The 23,211-nt window shown below is 36.3% G+C and overlaps 1 protein-coding gene across 1 annotated transcript in view; it reads right to left on the bottom strand.

The window, feature by feature from the left end:
• LOC139453245 (uncharacterized) overlaps positions 1 to 23,211 on the bottom strand; it is a 92,773-nt gene that overhangs the window by 36,141 nt on the left and 33,421 nt on the right. The window lies entirely within an intron of this gene.

Below are 23,211 nucleotides of genomic sequence, written 5' to 3'. Positions count from 1 at the left end.
TTCACATTCCACATTAGGTACGAAAAGTGCGGATATTCTAGTATATAAAAAGATGTTCTCGTCGCCATTAATTTCTAGCCCAATGTCTGTCGGACATTCCTTCCTAGAACTACCAGGATCCTAGAATTAATTGAGGAGGGCAGGTCCTATTCCTGTGCCATGACTGTGGAATACATACAGTATATTTTACTAAACATCTAGGCAAGTCTAGATCAAACAAGAGGAAAGGTTCTTTCAAAGAAGAAAAATTATAATTATCTTTAAGAAATGTTAGTCTAGACAGGTCCAAGACTGTTAGTGTAAAGAGCACGAGTGAGTTATTCATCTGTTGGGCCGCGATTTGCTGTAGAGCTGCGTTCCTGGGACGTGCTTGGGTCAACACTTCAAGAGCTTGAATATGAGATCCGCCTTTTCCGATCCTTGGTTTGTCAGCTTCCGTGGCCTAGTGGAAGAGCATCTGCCCGGATTACGAAAAGTCGGGAGTTCGATCCAAGGGCGCGTCATACCAAAAGGCTTTAACATATGGTACTTGTTGTTACCCCCGCCCGGTGCTCGGCATTAAGGGGCTAAAACAAGGACTGGTCGACAAGCATACTGTGTCTGTGTGAGGTATTCGTGTTAAACTGCGGCATGGTATCTCAGTGGGCTAGCACTATAAAATCGACTTTTAGTCCGGACCAGTACAAGCAGCCTTACACACACCTACGTGCAATGATGTTGAACGAGACGTTAAACCCCATTTCATCTCACCGTGTCAGCACGATTTTATAAGTATGCGCCGATTTTGATCTTTTCCTCTTACAACATGCTCCTATCACGTGATACACCTGATATACTGTTCTAACTCGCATACAACTAAACAGATTACAGAACGCAGTTTTAGGAGAGTATTTAATTGTATTTTATCTGAAATCGCATTTTCATGGCAATATTGCAAAGATACGATTATAAATAGTGATTTAAAAAAGTATAGAAAAGGTTACTTATTAGGAATTACGTGGACAGATCACGGTCATCAGTATGACAGTAACTGCCTGCTCGAAAACGGCCCCTCGGACATTAGCCCCCGGAAAACTGTTCTCACCCCTACCCACGGAAAAATGAATTACCCTCAAAGGAAAATTGCACGACCCACACGCAGCCCCGTGAAAGCCGAAGCCTGCAATTGTGATTTGACTTGATTTTAACATATTGTACTGACATTGGTGAAACCTTGCCATGGACAAGAGTGAATCACAGTGTCCTCCTCATCTAACATACAATTACATGTATACATCTGCTTCCAAGGTAATGTACAATTCAAGCAAAGGATGTATAAAATATGTACACAAATTTGCATTGCCTTATTGTGAATTAACGGATCGATTGGCAGCTGGGATTCTAGGAACGTTTACTTTGAAATCAATATATCTATTTGAGGGTTAAGACAACTCAATTATCGATTCGCTAAAAGGAAAACAATGAACAGTACAGAACAATGTTAACAGAACTGGTACAAATAACACCTGGACGAGTCGACCGCGAAGTTTTCTGAGTTCGCCGAAATCTGTTCATGGAGGATCTCACATTATATTAAGAAAGAGCGTATCAGTGACGCTGTTGCGAGATGAATATGTAATAAATTGGTAAATATTAAGTTAAGAATCGGATATTAAAAATCTGCCATTAGTAAGTTTGATGTCATAAGTATTTAATGGATATGCGGTTACAATAGTTTAAACCGTCAAACACTAATAATAAACCACTTATTAAAAAGCCTCGATGAGCCTTTCACGAAGTGTGAATTTGGCGCGGAGTGCCTTGTGTAATAGAAATTCACTTTCTTTTTTAGATTTTTGTAGATTCAATGTTAGATTGAATAATTTAAATTTCTAAAATACCACTTATAAAAAAGGTTAATAAATAGTCTAGATATGGACCTCCTCATTTAATGTGATGAAGGAATATTAAGGCTAGCATATCTCAGAATACTATTAGACAGCCTCCGTGGTCTAGTGGTAGAGCGTCCGCCCGGAAAAAAGGAAGGTCGGGGGATCGATCCCCGTCCGCATCATACCAAAATATGTCAAAAGATGATACTAGTTGTTACCCTGCCTGGCGCTCGGCAATAAGGCTCGGAGTCAGTATACTGTGTCTGAGTAGGGTATCCATGTTAAACTGCGGCATGGTATTTCAGTGAGCTTGCACTATGCACTAAAATTCGGCATTAGTAGCTGTGTAAGTGCAATAATCTTGACCGCGACGTAAAACCTCACCTCACCTCACCTCACCTCACCTCACCTCAGAACACAAGTGAATTCTACTGGTATTCAATGACAGGGCACGAACATGCGTCCTTCGTATGTCAGTTATTTATCGACGAAGGGTTCTCGTTTAATTCAAAGTGTTTCTCTCTCTTGTGTTCATTGCCATAGGGGAAGTCAAATAAATACATAGATATACATGGTCTCAAACTTTTGGCCCCCGACCTTCATTAGGCAAAATTGTGAAATATAGGTAGTCGTTGTTGTGTCCATCATTGACAGAATGTAAAATATAATTATAATTTTAACATTTTCTGGTCACGGTATGGCTAAACACTGCCGTTGTCCCGGTATAAACTCTCCCCCGTACAAATTTTTCCCCCGGAGATTTTATACCTGTACAGATTCTCCCCCGGAGAATCTGTTCTGAAATAAAATCTCCCCCGGGCGGATATGTTTCGCGCCCCCCTCAGTATAAAGTCTCCCCCCTGATTATTCGGTTTGTTGCAATGTCTTTAAGTACTATATTCTTTAAATAGTTATCTTTAATGTAAGGAGGGTTACTTTAAAGAATAGATATTTCAGCATATTTTATTTGGTAACTGTACCTTCCATCCTAAAATAATTATAAGACATAATCATACCAAACAAATTTGAATGAAATGACTTAATGTAACAAATAGATGTACGGTTACTGTTGTAACAGAATTCAGAAATCTTATTAATCCTCGCAAACATTCGGTTTTAACACTAACTACGTAAAAAATGTCAATATATCCACGCGCGCCTCCAGCTCAGGCTGTCCGTTATACTCTGATTTTAGATCTAAAATATATTCCTTAATACAGGCTACGATATGAAAATGTTATCAGTGTAATATCAGTGGCTAGAATATCATGGTGCAAAGCAGGTTTCTGTTAAACATACAACATCATAACTATCTAATTCAGCACTGATAAAATCTACTTTGTCTTTAAGACTGCGTACGTTTAGATATGTAATCTTTAAATCTGAACTATGCAAAGGTCCTGGATTCGGATGGATATCACCGCAGCAGAAGAGAAAAAGTAAAACTAAGAATGATAATCGGAAATTATATAACCAAAGTAACCCAAAATATAGAGAAATGTGTATCATCTTCCCGAAATGATTAGCATGTGGAATAGATTCAAAAACACCCACTATCAGCCTGTATTGAACAACATCAACCTGCATCGACAAAGCAAAGTGATCATGTAATTGTTACAATCGGGCTGGCGGTGAATCTAAGAAGGGAATCATACGTTATATACAACTTAAAAAAATATGATTATGAAAAACGAAAGGAAAAGTGCACCCCACCCCTCACCACCACCACCACCCCACCCCCCCCCCCCCCCACCCCCCCCACCCCCCCACCCGAAAAGAAAAAAACCCCGCAAAATCAATAAAAATAAAACTCAACCAATAAAAACAAACAACCACACACACACAAGTGACTAAATGTATATTTAGATAAATATATAACCCAGAAAAAATAAAGGAGAGCATTTTTTTTTTAAAAATACATAAACAAATAAACATTAAAACCTAGAGGAATATGAAAATGTGTAATGCTAAAGCACGAAGACACGATAAACTGTACCAACATTACAATGTTCCCCGTTATGCATGCTTTACCTGGGTTACATACGGGTGATCTAAGTTAGAAATATATGACTGATATAAATTCTTTAAACACGGTAATATCGAATATGCTTGGATTATCTTTTTTTTCAAATGTGCTCCATTCAAGAAAATTCAAGAATTATATATTTACTCTCCCCCATGTATTTTGCTCTTTTATGTAAAAGCTTTTTCACCTTACACATTTTAATTACAGATTCCTTTGTTTTGATTTTAATGCAAACAAACCAGGCTTTTGAAATGCTATACAAAACCTATGCTTAAAACTTTACAGAGTTTGTTGTTTCTAATACAGTTTTTGTTGTCTGTATACATTTTTTTAATATACCAGTTTGAGTCTACATGTGAACACAATCGATGGTTGAAATGTAAGTCTAAGAACAAAACATGAACTAATTCTCAAGAACTCTGATGTATAAAGTTACCTTCATCTTTTATTGACTGATGTATTTTCAATCTTTATTCAGCACTGAAGAGGCCACAGGCCTATAGTACGAAGCATTAAGTTTATGAATAATCAGCATTGATTTTGACTCCATAAACTGTCATAAAGTATTCATAAAGTATCAGGGGTCATTTAAACTTGCAAAATGATTGACATACCCCTTTATTGAGGGAGGATTGGGCTGTTTTCCCACCCGATTGACTGATATTACAACATTCACATGGTTTAGAACGGTACAATGGGTTATCTCCCAAAACCCCTACATCCCATTTCCCATACAACCCAGTTCCCCTGCAATTAGTTAAAACAACACGCATTTACCTGTCTGGCATTATGAACTCACCTAATTTTTTATATATAAAAGGTCTGGAGTAGAGGTAGTAGAAATGAAAGGGGTAGAGCTTCAGGGGATAAGGGGACTTAAAGGAAAGTTTTAAAAAAAAAAGAATTAATGTAAGTGTAATGAAAGATGCCTGTATGATGAGAAGACAATTTTTAGAAACTGGCTCTAACTGGGGAGCCTCCAAAGATACCCTCCTCTCTATCTACATATCACTAATTAGATCAAAACTAGACTACGGCTGCGCCATATACAACACCCTAAACAACTCTCTATCTAAAAAACTTGACTCAATACAATATCAGGCTCTCAAACCAATTACACGCATCAAACATGGCACCTCCTACACTTCACTTCAGGCCTTAACAGGAGAAATGCCACTAAGTCTACGCAGGGAACAGCTAAGCTTAAATTTCTGGGCCGCGTCCCAATCAAACCCTCTCATCCAAAACTTAATAAACCAAAACATCAGCCCCCAAAACCAAGCTCTAGCTCGTAAACACCCCTTACTTACCACAATATCCCAAAGAATAACAAACTACCTAAATGAACACCAAATTACAAATCTCAAACAAAACTGCAAACAATCAAATATCTTCACCCCTAAACGTAATCGTAATTAAATGTTTATCTCAATGCTGTGTTTCTTGGGTTGTTCCATTGTATGAAATAGGTAACAGACTAGGGATTAGCAGTGCCATGGACCGTGAACTTTGTTGTCTTAAGCTGTAGGGGAAATGGGATGGAGGGGTTTTGGGAGGTTACCGTACAATGAATGGTAAAGCATGCAAATTACACTAATACGCGATATTTCATAAGAAAACATCATATCTCCGTTAAAACATAAAACCAATATTTATGAGTGTACATATTGATATAAGACTTTATCACTGTATCCAATTCCAAAATTTTGTAGCTAGACGACGTGGATCTACAGTCTTGACTGTGTGTTTTCTTTGATGAGAATGTTTCTCACCGATTAACGTGTTGGACATCCCTAATTAACCTTTACTAATTCATGTTAAACCAACACAGGATGTTTTCTGGAAGTGGACAATCGCGAATGCCATAGGGATGACACGACACGTGTTAATAACTGTCCTAGAACTTCTAAAGTTACTAAACAATCTTTATACCTAACGACTAGCATATAAACTAAACATCGTCTCTATCAGAAGCCAGCTAAACAACCAAACAATCAGATTTCAAAAACAAACCAAATTCTTAGGACTTATTTTCGATGAACATCTAACCTGGGATGCTCACATCCAAAACCTAACAACTAAATGCAGTAAAGACCTAAACACCCTAAGATGCCTAACTGGCTCTAACTGGGGAGTTTGAATACTATTCCTGGGTTTTTTTCTGAGTTAAGGGAGAAGCCCCATTTGTCAGCCCATTGTTGTATTTTTTTAGAGATTTTTGGAGAAAATTTTGGGCCATTTTAATGCTTTTAATGCTTTTAGTGCGGATCATCCGCGAATTTTGATGTGTTTAATTTAGGGGATAGGCCATCGAATAGATCGTTTATCATTATATTGAAGAGGGTGGGGCTGAGGATACTGCCCTGGGGAGTGCCATTTTCTAGGGGACATTGGTCCGATATTGTTTGGTCTATACCCACGGTTATTTTACGATTGTTTAGGAAGTCCTGGATGTAGTTTATTATCTGACCTTTGAGTCCTATTTTTTAAAGTTTTTGTATTAGCCCGTCGTGCCATACCATGTCGAAAGCTTTAGAGAAGTCTAAGAAGATGCCTGTGGTATATTTTTTATTTAGTTGTCCTCTCTTAATATCTTGCTCTAGTCGGGCGAGGTTATCTAGGGTTGAGCGGTCAGGAGTGAAACCGCTTTGATCTGGGTTTAGTGCCTCAAATACAATCACACTGCCTCCCAATGCACATACCCTAAAACTAAACGTAAAAAATGCGCACAAACAGACTGCCCAGGCATATGCACACCCTGGTGCATCCACTGCAAATCCATCCAACACACTTCACTTTCAAACCAATGCCCACACAGACACACACTCACCCAGCAGGCCAACAAACACATAAACATAGACACGGCCAAAATCCAAACACGAAAATTTGCTACACCCGCATCCAAACCACTCCTCCCTACACCACACCCAAACACCATCCCACAAAAAAACACCACACCCATAACCGACAGCTCTGTCTGGGGCCCCTACAGAGAAACCGCACCCACCTCACACACACAAGCAGCCACTCAACCAACCACGAACCCTCCCACATCTCAACATAGCCAAAACATCAACCCCCGCCTGCAAAACAAACCACAAAACGACCGCCACAACACGACCCTCATCCAAGCACCCTACAGCCCACATGGCAACAACACCCCCCCACCCCCCCCCCCCCCCCCCCCCCCCACCCCCGCACCTAACACCCAAAACCTAAATAACCTCACCTTACTCCTAGTATACATGCATAGTCAAAACTCACCAAAAGCTAGCATGAAATCACAAAGTAGCTTTCAATCTAAAAATAACCCATCTTCCCTTCTTCCTCTTTAACCTCCATCTAAAAGAAGTCACCGAATAAAATAAAAACTAAAAACTAAATCACCAATCACCCGAACACAATAATGGAAGGACTAAATATTTTTCAGCGATATATCTACTATATTCCTAGGAGACTTTAATGCTCACCATCCTACATGGAGCATAGATGATAAAATAGATAATCATGGCAAATTAATTTCCGAATGGATAGAAACAAACAACCTAGTACTCCTAAATAACAACGAACCCACGAGGTACGGTAAGATAAACCAAAAAATGTCGGCTATCGACCTAACCATATGCACCGCAGATCTAGCTCAAAGTACTCAATGGGAAGTGCACGACCTCCCGCTAGGTAGTGACCACTTCCCCATAAACATAACCATGGGAAATACAAACGTACCAATCCAAACAGAAAACCAAGAACCAAAATTCCATTACAATAAAGCTAACTGGGACCAATTCCAAGATATCTGCAACGAAGCTAAGTTAAACTAAATAGAAAATAATGATCCAGAAACCTTTTGTAGAAACCTAACAGGCTATATAATAAACGCAGCCAAAACCTCCATCCCTTTCAAAACATCTAAGACAGGCTAAGCAAACCCACGGTACCATGGTGGAATGAGGAAATAGAACAGACTAGACGAAAACGTAAATCAGCCTTCAATAAAGCAAAACGCGACTACAAACATCTAAACGTAGCCCACGAACTAAACCACCAGGTTAAAAAACTAGTCCAACTAGCCAAAAGTAGAGACTGGAAAAAATTCTGCGAAGGTATAAATAACCGTACAGATGCCAGAACGGTCTTGCGCAAAATCCACGCCATTGGAGGCTTAAAACGACATAAAAACACTAACAATAACAACTCAACCAACCCCGCCCAAAAAGCAAATAATCTCGCCAACCACTTTTCAGCCGTTAACAGTAAAACCAACTTCAGCCAAAAATTCCAAGATAAACTTAAAACAAAAAACAAACCCACAAAAGAACCAAACAATAACAATCTAGAAATTAAAGCTGCAAGCAGCAATGGCGGGCTCCAAGTATTACTGTGCACAAACGTCCATGTTCGAATCCTCAAAGGGTTTCCTTGTACCACATTCGTCAAATGTAGGCACCACTTGCAGGGTATCGCCGCTTCGAAATTGTCGTGTGCAGAAATCTGTTCTAAACCCATTTCCGACCTCGCACATGTTCGAATCCTGAAAGGGGTTGCTTGTACCGACGACGTCAAATGATAGTCACCGCACATCGTCGCTACTAAATTTGGGTGTTCCAAGGTTATCCCAAATATTAATCAAATATTACCACCAAGCAGTGTTACTTTTAGCATGCAACCAAGAACAATAGGATGCATCAACAATAGGATGAATATGGCACACCAACTTCATGTTAACTTACAATAGTTTCTGTCAACAACCTTACAAGATATGATCTAAAGTAAAGTTTCGGTGAAAATGAATATCAAAACCAAAATCCATTATGGCCGCAACTAAAACAGATATGACAAACGTGGATTCATGCAGTGGATTCAGGGGAGTATGCATTTGAAGACAGGTACCCCAAAGGCACTTGGAAAACTCTAAATCGAATATGGCCTCAAATAACAAAGATATCCAAAATCGGCAAACGGGGTTTGATGTGTTATGCATGGAGACAATTCTCAGAAAGTTTGAAAGCATTTCTTGTAGTGGGTTGAGAGGATTTGAAGACATATATCAAAAGAAAAACCTTGAATCCCATATGGTTGCAAAACCACGTGACCAATGACCAAAGACAAAGAACAAAAGGTGTCAAGCACCAGATACATGCAAAGTATTAAAGTAATGGGACCAGTGGTTGCGGAGCAATAGAGCAAACTATACCTTAAAAATTACTTGTGTTTCAGTTATCTGCCCTTGGTCATTGGGCCCACGGCCTAGGAATTTGTGTGGTATCTAGTACTTAACTATCTGCAAACGCATTCAAAATTTCAACACAATCGAGCCAGTGTTTTTTTCTGCTAGCTCTTGAAAAAAAACCGGCGGAATAATAAATAATTATAAAGATGCAAGCCGCATTGTCGGGCTACGAGTGACACGCACGCACGCACAAACGTACGGAAAAACGAAGGCACTACCTTGGCATTTAAATAGTATCTGGAACTCAACTGTCTCCATACGCATACATAATTTAAACATAATCGAGGAACTGAGCGAACGATAAATGGTGCTTTGACAATGCTGTGGCCTTATAGGACACAAAAACGACAGCTTTAATACCACTTAGCGCAAAGCGAATGAGCCTCAGTGACTGAATGAAGGGAGTTTACTGCCGCAGGGCCCACTTGCGGACAATCAAACGCAGCCAAAGACCCGGCCCCGCTCAGGACGGGCGCGCCGATTCGGCTTGGGTTGAGACGGGATCGCATCGGTTGAGTAACATTATTACAGATATAAGGCGGGAAGCCCATAGTAAATATCTTGCCAATTACTTTAAAATATTATGACACATGAAAAAACTGTATTTATTAATGAATGTGCTGTATCGGTGTTCATAATTACTTGTATATGACTTAACTATAGTCTTTATTTTCAATCTGGTAGTTCACTGGTCCGTTTTGACTAACAGTTTTCGTCAGAATTATGGTCCGTTTTGCTGCTTGCCGGTTTGGGTCTCTCAAAAGGGAGGTAACTCTCTTCGTCCCATGCCTCAATTTCGACCGACATTTTCAGCAGGTGAGGACAGGTCATATTTGTGCATGATTGAAATTGACATAATACGGCAAATAAGTATTATGCCATCATTGTTTTCCTGTAAATATGTTTACAAACGGATATTTGATGTTCATGTTGACTAACATGTAGCCATAATGTAGGAGACATGTGAGTTTTTTTTAAAATTACATCGTAGCCTTGGGTCATGTCGCGGCTCTCGGCTTATCGTAGCGTGAAGCATGCATTCTCGGTTATCGCAGTACGTGTCATGTAAGTTGAACGGAATAAACCGCGCTCACTAACCTTTATGGTGATTCGCGTTCTCTATAGCTGATGCAATTTTGTAATCCATTTTATCAAACTTTTCATATTAAACATAGAAGTTCATTATTTACATTTGTCGCGCGGCCTCGTGCTGGACTTGACAAGGAAGCGAACTCCAAATCGCTGAACAGGGAACAGTTTAGTATGGATGCTCGAATAGGACCAAATAGACGACACAATGCCACCAACCACAAAGTAGGATGATGCCAGACTTCAGTGATTTATTCGGAGTAGTATCTGTTATAATTAATAGGTATTCAATGCATATTTCCAAAAAAAAAAAGAATTCTTTTAGAATGTGTGTGGGGTGGGTGGGGGTTGTAGTGTTTTGAAGATTAGATATTTCACAGCCACACCTTTATTTATTTAAAACTTTGAGGTTGCTTTTTTTGTAAAAGCAAATTACATTGCAACAATGACAAATGATCTTTTGTCCCATGTGGGCGGTTGGGTAGCCTAGTGGTTAAAGCGTTTGCTCGTCACACCGAAGACCCAGGTTTGATTCCCAACATGGGTATAATGTGTGAAGCCCTTTCAGGTGTCCCCCGTTATATTGCTGGAATATTGCTGGAATATTGCTAAAGCGGGTAAAACCATACTCACCCACTTTTGTCCGTTGATGGAGGCTGGGATTTTGTATTGAACATTAGATATTTTTGCAGCCACAGCTTATTTTATTTATAACTTTGAGCTTGATTTTTTTGTTAAACAAAAGCACATTTGATAGATAATTTTACAGACACGGCTTTATTAATTTAAAACTTTTAGCTTGTATAATTTTGAAAGAGAAATACATTGCAACAATGACAATCACTTGTAAAGACATCACCTGTTAGGTCCAGTATCTGTTATAATTAATATAGGTATTCAATGCATATTTCCAAAAATTAAGAATATCTTAGAATCAAGATAATTTCATTTATTTCAATGTTTGATTGAACAAAGGGTGGGGGGGGGGGGGTTACTGTTTTGAAGATTAGATATTTTACACACACACCTTTATTTATTTCAAACTTTGAGGTTGATTTTTTTAAAATGAAAAATACATTGCAACAATGACAATTTATCTTTTGTCCATTGACAGGAGGCTGGGATTTTGTATTGAAGATAAGACATTTTTATGACTCGTGAAGATCCAGGGTAGAAAAGGTCTTCAGCAACCCATACTTGGGTTAATAGGTGACTAACAGGGTTGGGTGGTCAGGCTCGTTGACTTTGTAGCCGTATCCCAATTGCGTGGATCGATGTCAATCACTGGATTTTCTTGTCCAGACTCGATTATTTATGGACCACCGTCATATAGCTGGAATATTGCTGAGTGAGGCGTTAAAGAACAAACAGATATTTTTACCGCTTTATTTATTTTAGACTTTGAGCTTGATTTTTTTTATGTAAAAGAAAAATACATTGCAGCAATGACAATTATGTTTTTTGGATATAAACCCAGATTCGTCTTCAGAAAAAGCAGTGCCTGTGTTTGCAAATTTCAGTATTGATGGCTACAGCTGAATTCTATTCTCATTTTATAATACATAAAAACAGAAATGATAATTAAATCATGGTATTCACCTTTAAGCTGAGTTAAACAACAAACAAACAACCTTTCAAGCTACAAACAAAACATGCTCATGTGTGGTTAAGAATAATAATCAAGAGAGATTATTGGAGATACATTGGACTTATCAGCTCTTGTATATCCTGGAACCTAAACAACCACGGTATCATTTAACCCTGGGTTTCGACTCCGATCTGTGACCGATCATTGGATTGTCTGGTCCATTATCGATTATTACAGACTGCTATCACAGGGCTGAAATATTGTTGAAACTGGCGTTAGACAACAATCAAAACTTTACATCAAGCTGAATCTTCAAGTTGGATCGAGATTTGACCTATTGTGCAAGAATTTTACAGTTATGGTAAAGAGTGAAGAAAAGTGTGTGTTGTCAGTTTTTGCATTTGGAAGTTGTTGAAGATCAATGAAGAATCATGCGGGATATTTGCAATTTATTAAAGTGTGAAGAAAACAAGGTGTTGTGTTGTCAATTTCTAGATTTTGAAGTGACAGGATGTTTAAACTTTAGTACATTGGTTTAAAAAACCAACATGGTAATTTCTAAAACAATACTAGATAAGATAGATTAACATTTAGTCTCAGAAATAAACTTATGTTATTTAATAATTTATATCTACAAAATAAGTCAAATATGATCTCACATTTATGGTTGGTTGGATGGTTTGTTGATTAACGCCCCACTCAGCAATATTCCAGTTATATGACAGCAGTCTGTAAATAATCGAGTCTGGACGAGACAATCCAGTGATTGATATCATGAGCATCGATCCACGCAATTGGGATCGATGACATGCATCAACCAAGCCAGCGAGCCTGACCACCCGATACCGTTAGTCGCAGTTCTAGTAAAGAGTGAAGAAAAGTGTTGTCAGTTTTTGCATTTGGAAGTTGTTGAAGATCAATGAAGAATCATGCGGGATATTTGCAATTTATTAAAGTGTGAAGAAAACAAGGTGTTGTGTTGTCAATTTCTAGATTTTGAAGTGACATGATGTTTAAACTTTTGTGGTTGGTTTCAAAATCAAACATGGTAATTTCTAAAACAATACTAGATAAGATAGATTAACATTTAGTCACAGAAATAAACTTATGTGATTTAATAATATATATCTACAAAATAAGTAAAATATGATTTCACGGTTATGGTAAAGAGTGAAGAAAAGTGTGTGGTGTCAGTTTTTACATTTTGAAGTTGTCGAAGATCAATGAAGAATCATGCGGGATATTTGCAATTTATTAAAGTGTGAAGAAAACAAGGTGTTGTGTTGTCAATTTCTAGATTTTGAAGTGACAGGATGTTTAAACTTTAGTACATTGGTTTAAAAAACCAACATGGTAATTTCTTAAACAATACTAGATAAGATAGATTAACATTTAGTCTCAGAAATAAACTCATGTTATTTTATAATTTATATCTACAAAATAAGTCAAATATGATTTCACAGTTATGGTTGGTTGGTTGGTTTGTTGTTTAACGCCACACTCAGCAATATTCCAGCTATATGACAGCGGTCTGTAAATAATGGAGTCTGGACCAGACAATCCAGTGATTGATATCATGATCTTCGATCCGTGCAATTGGGATTGATGACATGCATCAACCAAGTCAGTGAGTTTGACCACCCGATCACAGTTATAGTAAAGAGTGAAGAAAAGTGTTGTCAGTTTTTACATTTTGAAGTTGTTAAAGATCAATGAAGAATCATGCGGGATATTTGCAATTTATTAAAGGTTGAAGAAAACAAGGTGTTGTGTTGTCAATTTCTAGATTTTGAAGTGACAGGATGTTTAAACTTCAATACAGTGGTTTCAAAAACCAACATTGTAATTTCTAAAACAATATTAGGTAACAGATTAACATTTAGTCACAGAAATAAACTTATGTGATTTAATAATATATATCTACAAAATAAGTAAAATATGATTTCACGGTTATGGTAAAGAGTGAAGAAAAGTCTGTGTTGTCAGTTTTTGCATTTTGAAGTTGTTGAAGATCAATGAAGAATCATGCGGGATATTTGCAATTTATTAAAGTGTGAAGAAAACACGGTGTTGTGTCAATTTCTCAATTCTTCGATGTTTAAACTTGAGTAAATGGTTTCAAAACCAACATTGTAATTTCTAAAACAATATTAGGTAACAGATTAACATTTAGTCACAAAAATAGACTTATGTGATTTAATAATATATATCTACAAAATAAGTAAAATATGATTTCACGGTTGTGGTAAAGAGTGAAGAAAAGTCTGTGTTGTCAGTTTTTACATTTTTAAGTTGAAGAACAATGTAGAATCATGCAGGATATTTGCAGTTTATTAAAGTGTAAAGAAAACAAGGTGTTGTGTTGTTAATTTCTAGATTTTGAAGTGACAGGATTTTTAAACTTTAGTAATTGGTTTCAAAAACCAACATGGTAATTTCTAAAACAATACTAGATAAGATAGATTAACATTTAGTCTCAAAAATAAACTTTTGTTATTTAATAATATATATCTACAAAATAAGTAAAATATGATTTCACGGTTATGGTTGGTTGGTTGGTTTGTTGATTTACGCCCCACTCAGCAATATTCCAGTTATATGACGGTGGTCTGTAAATAATCGAGTCTGGACGAGACAATCTAGTGATTGATATCATGAGCATCGATCCACGCAATTGGGATCGATGACATGCATCAACCAAGCCAGCGAGCTTGACCACCCGATACCGCTAGTCGCAGTTATAGTAAAGAGTGAAGAAAAGTGTTGTCAGTTTTTGCATTTGGAAGTTGTTGAAGATCAATGAAGAATCATGCGGGATATTTGCAATTTATTAAAGTGTGAAGAAAACAAGGTGTTGTGTTGTCAATTTCTAGATTTTGAAGTGACATGATGTTTAAACTTTTGTGGTTGGTTTCAAAAACAAACATGGTAATTTCTAAAACAATACTAGATAAGATAGATTAACATTTAGTCACAGAAATAAACTTATGTGATTTAATAATATATATCTACAAAATAAGTAAAATATGATTTCACGGTTATGGTAAAGAGTGAAGAAAAGTGTTGTCAGTTTTTGCATTTTGAAGTTGTTGAAGATCAATGAAGAATCATGCGGGATATTTGCAATTTAATTATTAAAGTGTGAAGAAAACACGGTGTTGTGTCAATTTATCAATTCTTCTATGTTTAAACTTTAGTAAATGGTTTCAAAACCAACATTGTAATTTCTAAAACAATATTAGGTAACAGAGATTAACATTTAGTCACAGAAATAAACTTATGTGATTTAATAATATATATCTACAAAATAAGTAAAATATGATTTCACGGTTATGGTAAAGAGTGAAGAAAAGTCTGTGTAGTCAGTTTTTGAATTTTGAAGTTGTTGAAGATCAATGAAGAATCATGCAGGATATTTGCAATTTAATTATTAAAGTGTGAAGAAAACACGGTGTTGTGTCAATTTATCAATTCTTCGATGTTTAAACTTTAGTATATGGTTTCAAAACCAACATTGTAATTTCTAAAACAATATTAGGTAACAGAGATTAACATTTAGTCACAGAAATAAACTTATGTGATTTAATTTAAAATATATACAAAATATATATAATATGATTTCACGGTTATGGTAAAGAGTGAAGAAAAGTGTGTGGTGTCAGTTTTTACATTTTGAAATTGTTGAAGATCAATGAAGAATCATGCAGGATATTTGCAATTTATTAAAGTGTGAAGAAAACATGGTGTTGTGTCAATTTCTCAATTCTTCGATGTTTAAACTTTAGTATATGGTTTCTCAAACAATATTAGGTAACAGAGATTAACATTTAGTCACAGAAATAAACTTATGTTATTTAATAATATATATCTACAAAATAAGTCAAATATGATTTCACAGGTATTTTTGGTTGGTTGGTTTGTTGTTTAACGCCACACTCAGCAATATTCCAGCTATATGACGACGGTCTGTAAATAATCGAGTCTGGACCAGACAATCCAGTGATTGATATCTTGATCTTTGATCCACGCAATTGGGATCGATGACATGCATCAACCAAGTCAGCGAGTTTGGCCACCCGATCACAGTTCTAGTAAAGAGTGAAGAAAAGTGTTGTCAGTTTTTACATTTTGAAGTTGTTAAAGATCAATGAAGATTCATGCGGGATATTTGCAATTTATTAAAGGTTGAAGAAAACAAGGTGTTGTGTTGTCAATTTCTATATTTTGAAGTGACAGGATGTTTAAACTTCAATACAGTGGTTTCATAAACCAACATTGTAATTTCTAAAACAATATTAGGTAACAGAGATTAACATTTAGTCACAGAAATAAACTTATGTGATTTAATAATATATATCTACAAAATAAGTAAAATATGATTTCACGGTTGTGGTAAAGAGTGAAGAAAAGTCTGTGTTGTCAGTTTTTACATTTTTAAGTTGAAGAACAATGTAGAATCATGCAGGATATTTGCAGTTTATTAAAGTGTAAAGAAAACAAGGTGTTGTGTTGTTAATTTCTAGATTTTGAAGTGACAGGATTTTTAAACTTTAGTAATTGGTTTCAAAAACCAACATGGTAATTTCTAAAACAATACTAGATAAGATAGATTAACATTTAGTCTCAAAAATAAACTTTTGTTATTTAATAATATATATCTACAAAATAAGTAAAATATGATTTCACGGTTATGGTTGGTTGGTTGGTTTGTTGATTTACGCCCCACTCAGCAATATTCCAGTTATATGACGGTGGTCTGTAAATAATCGAGTCTGGACGAGACAATCTAGTGATTGATATCATGAGCATCGATCCACGCAATTGGGATCGATGACATGCATCAACCAAGCCAGCGAGCTTGACCACCCGATACCGCTAGTCGCAGTTATAGTAAAGAGTGAAGAAAAGTGTTGTCAGTTTTTGCATTTGGAAGTTGTTGAAGATCAATGAAGAATCATGCGGGATATTTGCAATTTATTAAAGTGTGAAGAAAACAAGGTGTTGTGTTGTCAATTTCTAGATTTTGAAGTGACATGATGTTTAAACTTTTGTGGTTGGTTTCAAAAACAAACATGGTAATTTCTAAAACAATACTAGATAAGATAGATTAACATTTAGTCACAGAAATAAACTTATGTGATTTAATAATATATATCTACAAAATAAGTAAAATATGATTTCACGGTTATGGTAAAGAGTGAAGAAAAGTGTTGTCAGTTTTTGCATTTTGAAGTTGTTGAAGATCAATGAAGAATCATGCGGGATATTTGCAATTTAATTATTAAAGTGTGAAGAAAACACGGTGTTGTGTCAATTTATCAATTCTTCTATGTTTAAACTTTAGTAAATGGTTTCAAAACCAACATTGTAATTTCTAAAACAATATTAGGTAACAGAGATTAACATTTAGTCACAGAAATAAACTTATGTGATTTAATAATATATATCTACAAAATAAGTAAAATATGATTTCACGGTTATGGTAAAGAGTGAAGAAAAGTCTGTGTAGTCAGTTTTTGAATTTTGAAGTTGTTGAAGATCAATGAAGAATCATGCAGGATATTTGCAATTTAATTATTAAAGTGTGAAGAAAACACGGTGTTGTGTCAATTTATCAATTCTTCGATGTTTAAACTTTAGTATATGGTTTCAAAACCAACATTGTAATTTCTAAAACAATATTAGGTAACAGAGATTAACATTTAGTCACAGAAATAAACTTATGTGATTTAATTTAAAATATATACAAAATATATATAATATGATTTCACGGTTATGGTAAAGAGTGAAGAAAAGTGTGTGGTGTCAGTTTTTACATTTTGAAATTGTTGAAGATCAATGAAGAATCATGCAGGATATTTGCAATTTATTAAAGTGTGAAGAAAACATGGTGTTGTGTCAATTTCTCAATTCTTCGATGTTTAAACTTTAGTATATGGTTTCTCAAACAATATTAGGTAACAGAGATTAACATTTAGTCACAGAAATAAACTTATGTTATTTAATAATATATATCTACAAAATAAGTCAAATATGATTTCACAGGTATTTTTGGTTGGTTGGTTTGTTGTTTAACGCCACACTCAGCAATATTCCAGCTATATGACGACGGTCTGTAAATAATCGAGTCTGGACCAGACAATCCAGTGATTGATATCTTGATCTTTGATCCACGCAATTGGGATCGATGACATGCATCAACCAAGTCAGCGAGTTTGGCCACCCGATCACAGTTCTAGTAAAGAGTGAAGAAAAGTGTTGTCAGTTTTTACATTTTGAAGTTGTTAAAGATCAATGAAGATTCATGCGGGATATTTGCAATTTATTAAAGGTTGAAGAAAACAAGGTGTTGTGTTGTCAATTTCTATATTTTGAAGTGACAGGATGTTTAAACTTCAATACAGTGGTTTCATAAACCAACATTGTAATTTCTAAAACAATATTAGGTAACAGAGATTAACATTTAGTCACAGAAATAAACTTATGTGATTTAATAATATATATCTACAAAATAAGTAAAATATGATTTCACGGTTATGGTAAAGAGTGAAGAAAAGTCTGTGTAGTCAGTTTTTGAATTTTGAAGTTGTTGAAGATCAGTGAAGGATCATGCGGTATATTTGCAATTTAATTATTAAAGTGTGAAGAAAACACGGTGTTGTGTCAATTTCTCAATTCTTCGATGGTTAAACTTTAGTAAATGGTTTCAAAACCAACATTGTAATTTCCAAAACAATATTAGGTAACAGAGATTAACATTTAGTCACAGAAATAAACTTATGTGATTTAATAATATATATCTACAAAATAAGTAAAATATGATTTCACGGTTATGGTAAAGAGTGAAGAAAAGTCTGTGTAGTCAGTTTTTGAAGTTGTTGAAGATCAATGAAGAATCATGCGGGATATTTGCAATTTAATTATTAAAGTGTGAAGAAAACACTGTGTTGTGTCAATTTATCAATTCTTCGATGTTTACACTTTAGTATATGGTTTCAAAACCAACATTGAAATTTCTAAAACAATATTAGGTAACAGAGATTAACATTTAGTCACAGAAATAAACTTATGTGATTTAAAAATATATATCTACAAAATAAGTAAAATATGATTTCACGGTTATGGTAAAGAGTGAAGAAAAGTCTGTGTAGTCAGTTTTTGCATTTTGAAGTTGTTGAAGATCAATGAAGAATCAAGCGGGATATTTGCAATTTAATTATTAAAGTGTGAAGAAAACACGGTGTTGTGTCAATTTATCAATTCTTCGATGTTTAAACTTTAGTAAATGGTTTCAAAACCAACATTGTAATTTCTAAAACAATATTAGGTAACAGAGATTAACATTTAGTCACAGAAATAAACTTATGTGATTTAATAATATATATCTACAAAATAAGTAAAATATGATTTCACGGTTATGGTAAAGAGTGAAGAAAAGTGTGTGTTGTCAGTTTTTTACATTTTGAAGTTGAAGATCAATGTAGAATCAAGTAGGATATTTGCGATTTATTAAAGTGTGAAGAAAACAAGGTGTTGTGTTGTTAATTTCTAGGTTTTTGAAGTGACAGGATTTTTAAACTTAAGTAATTGGTTTCAAAAACCAACATGGTAATTTCTAAAACAATACTAGATAAGATAGATTAACATTTGGTCTCAGAAATAAACTTTTGTTATTTAATAATATATATCTACAAAATAAGTAAAATATGATTTCACGGTTATGGTAAAGAGTGAAGAAAAGTGTGTGTTTTCAGTTTTTACATTTTGAAGTTGAAGATCAATGAAGAATCATGCAGGATATTTGCAATTTATTAAATTGTGAAGAAAACAAGATGTTGTGTCATTTTCTAGATTTTGAAGTGACAGTATGTTTAAACTTTAGTAAATGGTTTCAAAACTTACATGGTCATTTCTAAAACTATACAAGATAAGATAGATTAACATTTAGTTTCGGGAATACACTTCTGTTATTTAAAAATATATATCTACAAAATAAGTATAATATAACCCAAATGGAGCCCAGACTCTTAATTTCACTGCTGAGGCAATCTAGACTTGCCAAATGATTGTAGACTTGAGTTGGAGTACTCAATGTATTTTCTATGGTCTGGGAGACGGACATATCCAAGACTGTTGGATTGTTAAATACATGTATTCTTCACAATTAAGAGGGCGGTCGGGCAGCCTAGTGGTTTAAGCGTTCGCTCGTCACGCCGAAGACCTGGGTTAGATTCCCGACATGGGTACAATGTGTGAAGCCCATTTCTGGTGTTATCCACCGTGATATTGCTGGAATATTGCTAAAAGTGGCGTAAAACTCACTCACAATAAAGATCAATACTTGCAGTAAGAGGCGACCAACGGGATCGGGCGGTCAGGCCAGCTGACTTGGTTGAAGCATGTCATCTATGCTCATTATGGATTGTCTGGTCCAGACTCGATTATTTACAGACTGCTGTCATATAGGGGGCACGGGTTGCCTAAGGCGCCGCAATTCGAAGTGCAGAGTTGCGTCCCTTTGGTACGCCAGAAACCTATGATTGTGGTCCGGTTCGCCCCGATTATGTTTCTAGGTTTGTCAGCACCATACCCGTGGTCGTGTGTTTCCCCGAAGTGGTAAACGTCTCAGACCTGTATCACTTCGGGCTTCCCACCCACATTAAGCTGACACGCCGCGATATAACTGGAATACTGTTAAAAGCGGCGTTAAAACCAACTCACTCACTCACTCGCTCACTATAGCTGAGTTAATCCACCAACCAATGTTCTGACCGATCATTGGATTGTCTGGTCCATTATCCATTATTTACAGACTGCTATCACAGAACTGAAATATTGTTGAATCTGGCCTTAAATAACAATCAAAACTTTACAAGCTGAATCTTCAAGTTGGAGATTTGACCTATTTTGCAAGAATTTCACAGTTACAGTAAAGAGTGAAGAAATGTGTGTTGTCGGTTTTTGTATATTGAAGTTGTCTCTCAATGGGGAATCATGCGGGATATTTGCAATTTATTAAAGGGTAAAGAAAACAAGGTGTGTCAATTTCTACGCTCAGCAATATTCTAGCTATATGGAAGATTCCGGGGTAGAATAGGTCTTCAACCCATGCTTGCGTAAAAGGTGACTTTGCTTGTCGTTAATGGGATCGGGTGGTCTGGCTCGCTGACTTGGTTGATGCACAGTTGCTTTCATTTATCTTATCTTTGTTGTTCGATGCATGTCTAGTCTGGACCAGACAATCCAGTGATTGACATAACGAGCATCGATCCACGTAATTGGGATATGATGACATGCATCAACCAAGTCGGTCAACCTGACCACTCGATCCCTGTTAAGGCGTTCATACTGAATACAGATAATACATATTTCCCTTTAATTGGAATTTAACTTGAGGGAAGTTTGAAAATGTAAAAGTTGGTTAGTTGGTTGGTTGTTTAACGCCGCACTCGGCAAAAGTCCAGCTATATGACGGCGGTCTGTAAATAATCGAGTCTGGACCAGACAAACCAGTGATTGATATCATGAGCATCAATCCTCGCAATGTGGGATCGATGACATGCATCTACCAAGTCAGCGAGCCTGACCACCCGATCCCGTTAGTCGCCTTTTACGACAAGCATAGTCGCGTTTTACGGCAAGCATTGGTTAAGGGATAGAGCTTAACATTTTTAGGTGTCAGCAGTGGAGATCTGGGGTATTAGGTCTTCAGCAACCCATGTCAATCACTGGATTGTCTGGTTCTAACTCGATTATTTTCAGACCGCCGTCATATAGCTGGAATTTTTCTGACTGTGGCGTCAAAAAACAAACAAAAGGGTGTAAACATTATTCCAGGTGCATATTTGTATATCTGTTGGGCGGGGGGAATTTCATTACTCTTGTTTTGTTTCAGATATGCCACGGAGGAAGGATTGGAGGAAGGTACAGGCGATGCAGCAGCGGATGGAGGAGTATCACCTCCCTAAAAAAGATACCGGGGAACGAAACCCCGTTAACAAAACACACAAAAATTTGCCTACAAGCAATCAAATGAATGAGCAATTGAGTAATCAAACAAATGAAACCAGTCTCGATACAAATTATCATCAGGGGGAAGCTTACCCTGAACGTATCCTTGAACATGATATTGAGGAAGTCAGCCTCGTTAAAATTTGTCATCAAACCGCAAACACTGAACATGTTCTTGAACAAATGCCTGTGAGGGATATTGCAAACCACAAAGATAAGATAGATGAAAGCAACTGTGCATCTACAAGCACTGCAAAAAGTCATGAACAATCCACTGGTAATGCCCAAACATCAAAGCACTCGCGTGTAAATAGAAAACCACTGTGTGTACAAGGAACTTTTCATCAAGGTCACCCTAGATTTGGACAAAACAGTGGTAGACAATGTGTTGCTAACAGCGCATCTGCAATGTTGTTTAACCAGATTTTGGACATTTCCTCATGGGATCGCTATGATCTTGATAACGTTCTATGCATAGGAAATAAACTCTATGGCGATTCATTAGATGAGAGATCATTAACAACTCATAATCCATACCTTCTGGTTTCTGAGATTCGTTCAAACGTGAACTTCTTTGATAAAGAATACACATTCAGCCGTGGTGAATCTTTCAGTGGCTTTGTGCTTAAGGATATTATTGAAAGTGTAGATACTCCACAAGTCAAGTGTCTCGATACTGCACTACGCACAGTGTTTTCAGAACATAACTCTACATTTGTGACATTTGGAGGAGCAACATTTGCCGTTACAAAAAGAAACGAGAAATACTATGTGTTTGATTCCCATTCTCGGAACACTGCAGGGTTACAAGTCCCTAATGGGACAAGTATTCTTATGCAGTACACAACCCTCCTTCAGGTCAAGCAACACTGTATGAATCTTGCACGTTCAATGAACTTAAATGCAGACACGCAATTTGAAGTGACAGGCATGACAATCACGTCTGATGTTGAGGCACATGTGCATGATCATGATTTGAGCAACTCTGGAAATCAGCCTGATGATACTGCCAGTGAAACAAATGAAACTGAACATGATGTGGTACACATTGATGAACACGAGAATTCACAAGATGGTAGTGTGGAAATAATTAACATTGACCAAAATGCGATGCTTTTCTGCCCAATAACATCAGATGTATGTGAACAGTTGTGCGAACAACTCAATATTCAACATCACTGTCTACCAAAATGTCAAGACCATGAGTTTGGTGTGGAAATTGGTGAACCATGTAGAACAGTACATATTGAAGGTGATGGCAATTGTTTCTTTAGAAGTTTGTCCTTTGCAATCTCTGGCAAAGAAAACAATCACAGAAAAGTCCGACTGGCTGTTGTGGCACACCTAAGGGAACATGCTGAAAGCTTCCATCCATTCTTAAGAGCAGGTTATGACT

This window comes from Haliotis cracherodii, unplaced genomic scaffold, assembly GCF_022045235.1.
Source record: "Haliotis cracherodii isolate W230 unplaced genomic scaffold, xgHalCrac1.p SCAF_9, whole genome shotgun sequence".
In the NCBI taxonomy this organism is placed as follows: Eukaryota; Metazoa; Mollusca; class Gastropoda; order Lepetellida; family Haliotidae; genus Haliotis; species Haliotis cracherodii.
Note: the sequence above shows the minus strand (reverse complement) of the source record. Positions and strands in the feature narration are given on the sequence as shown.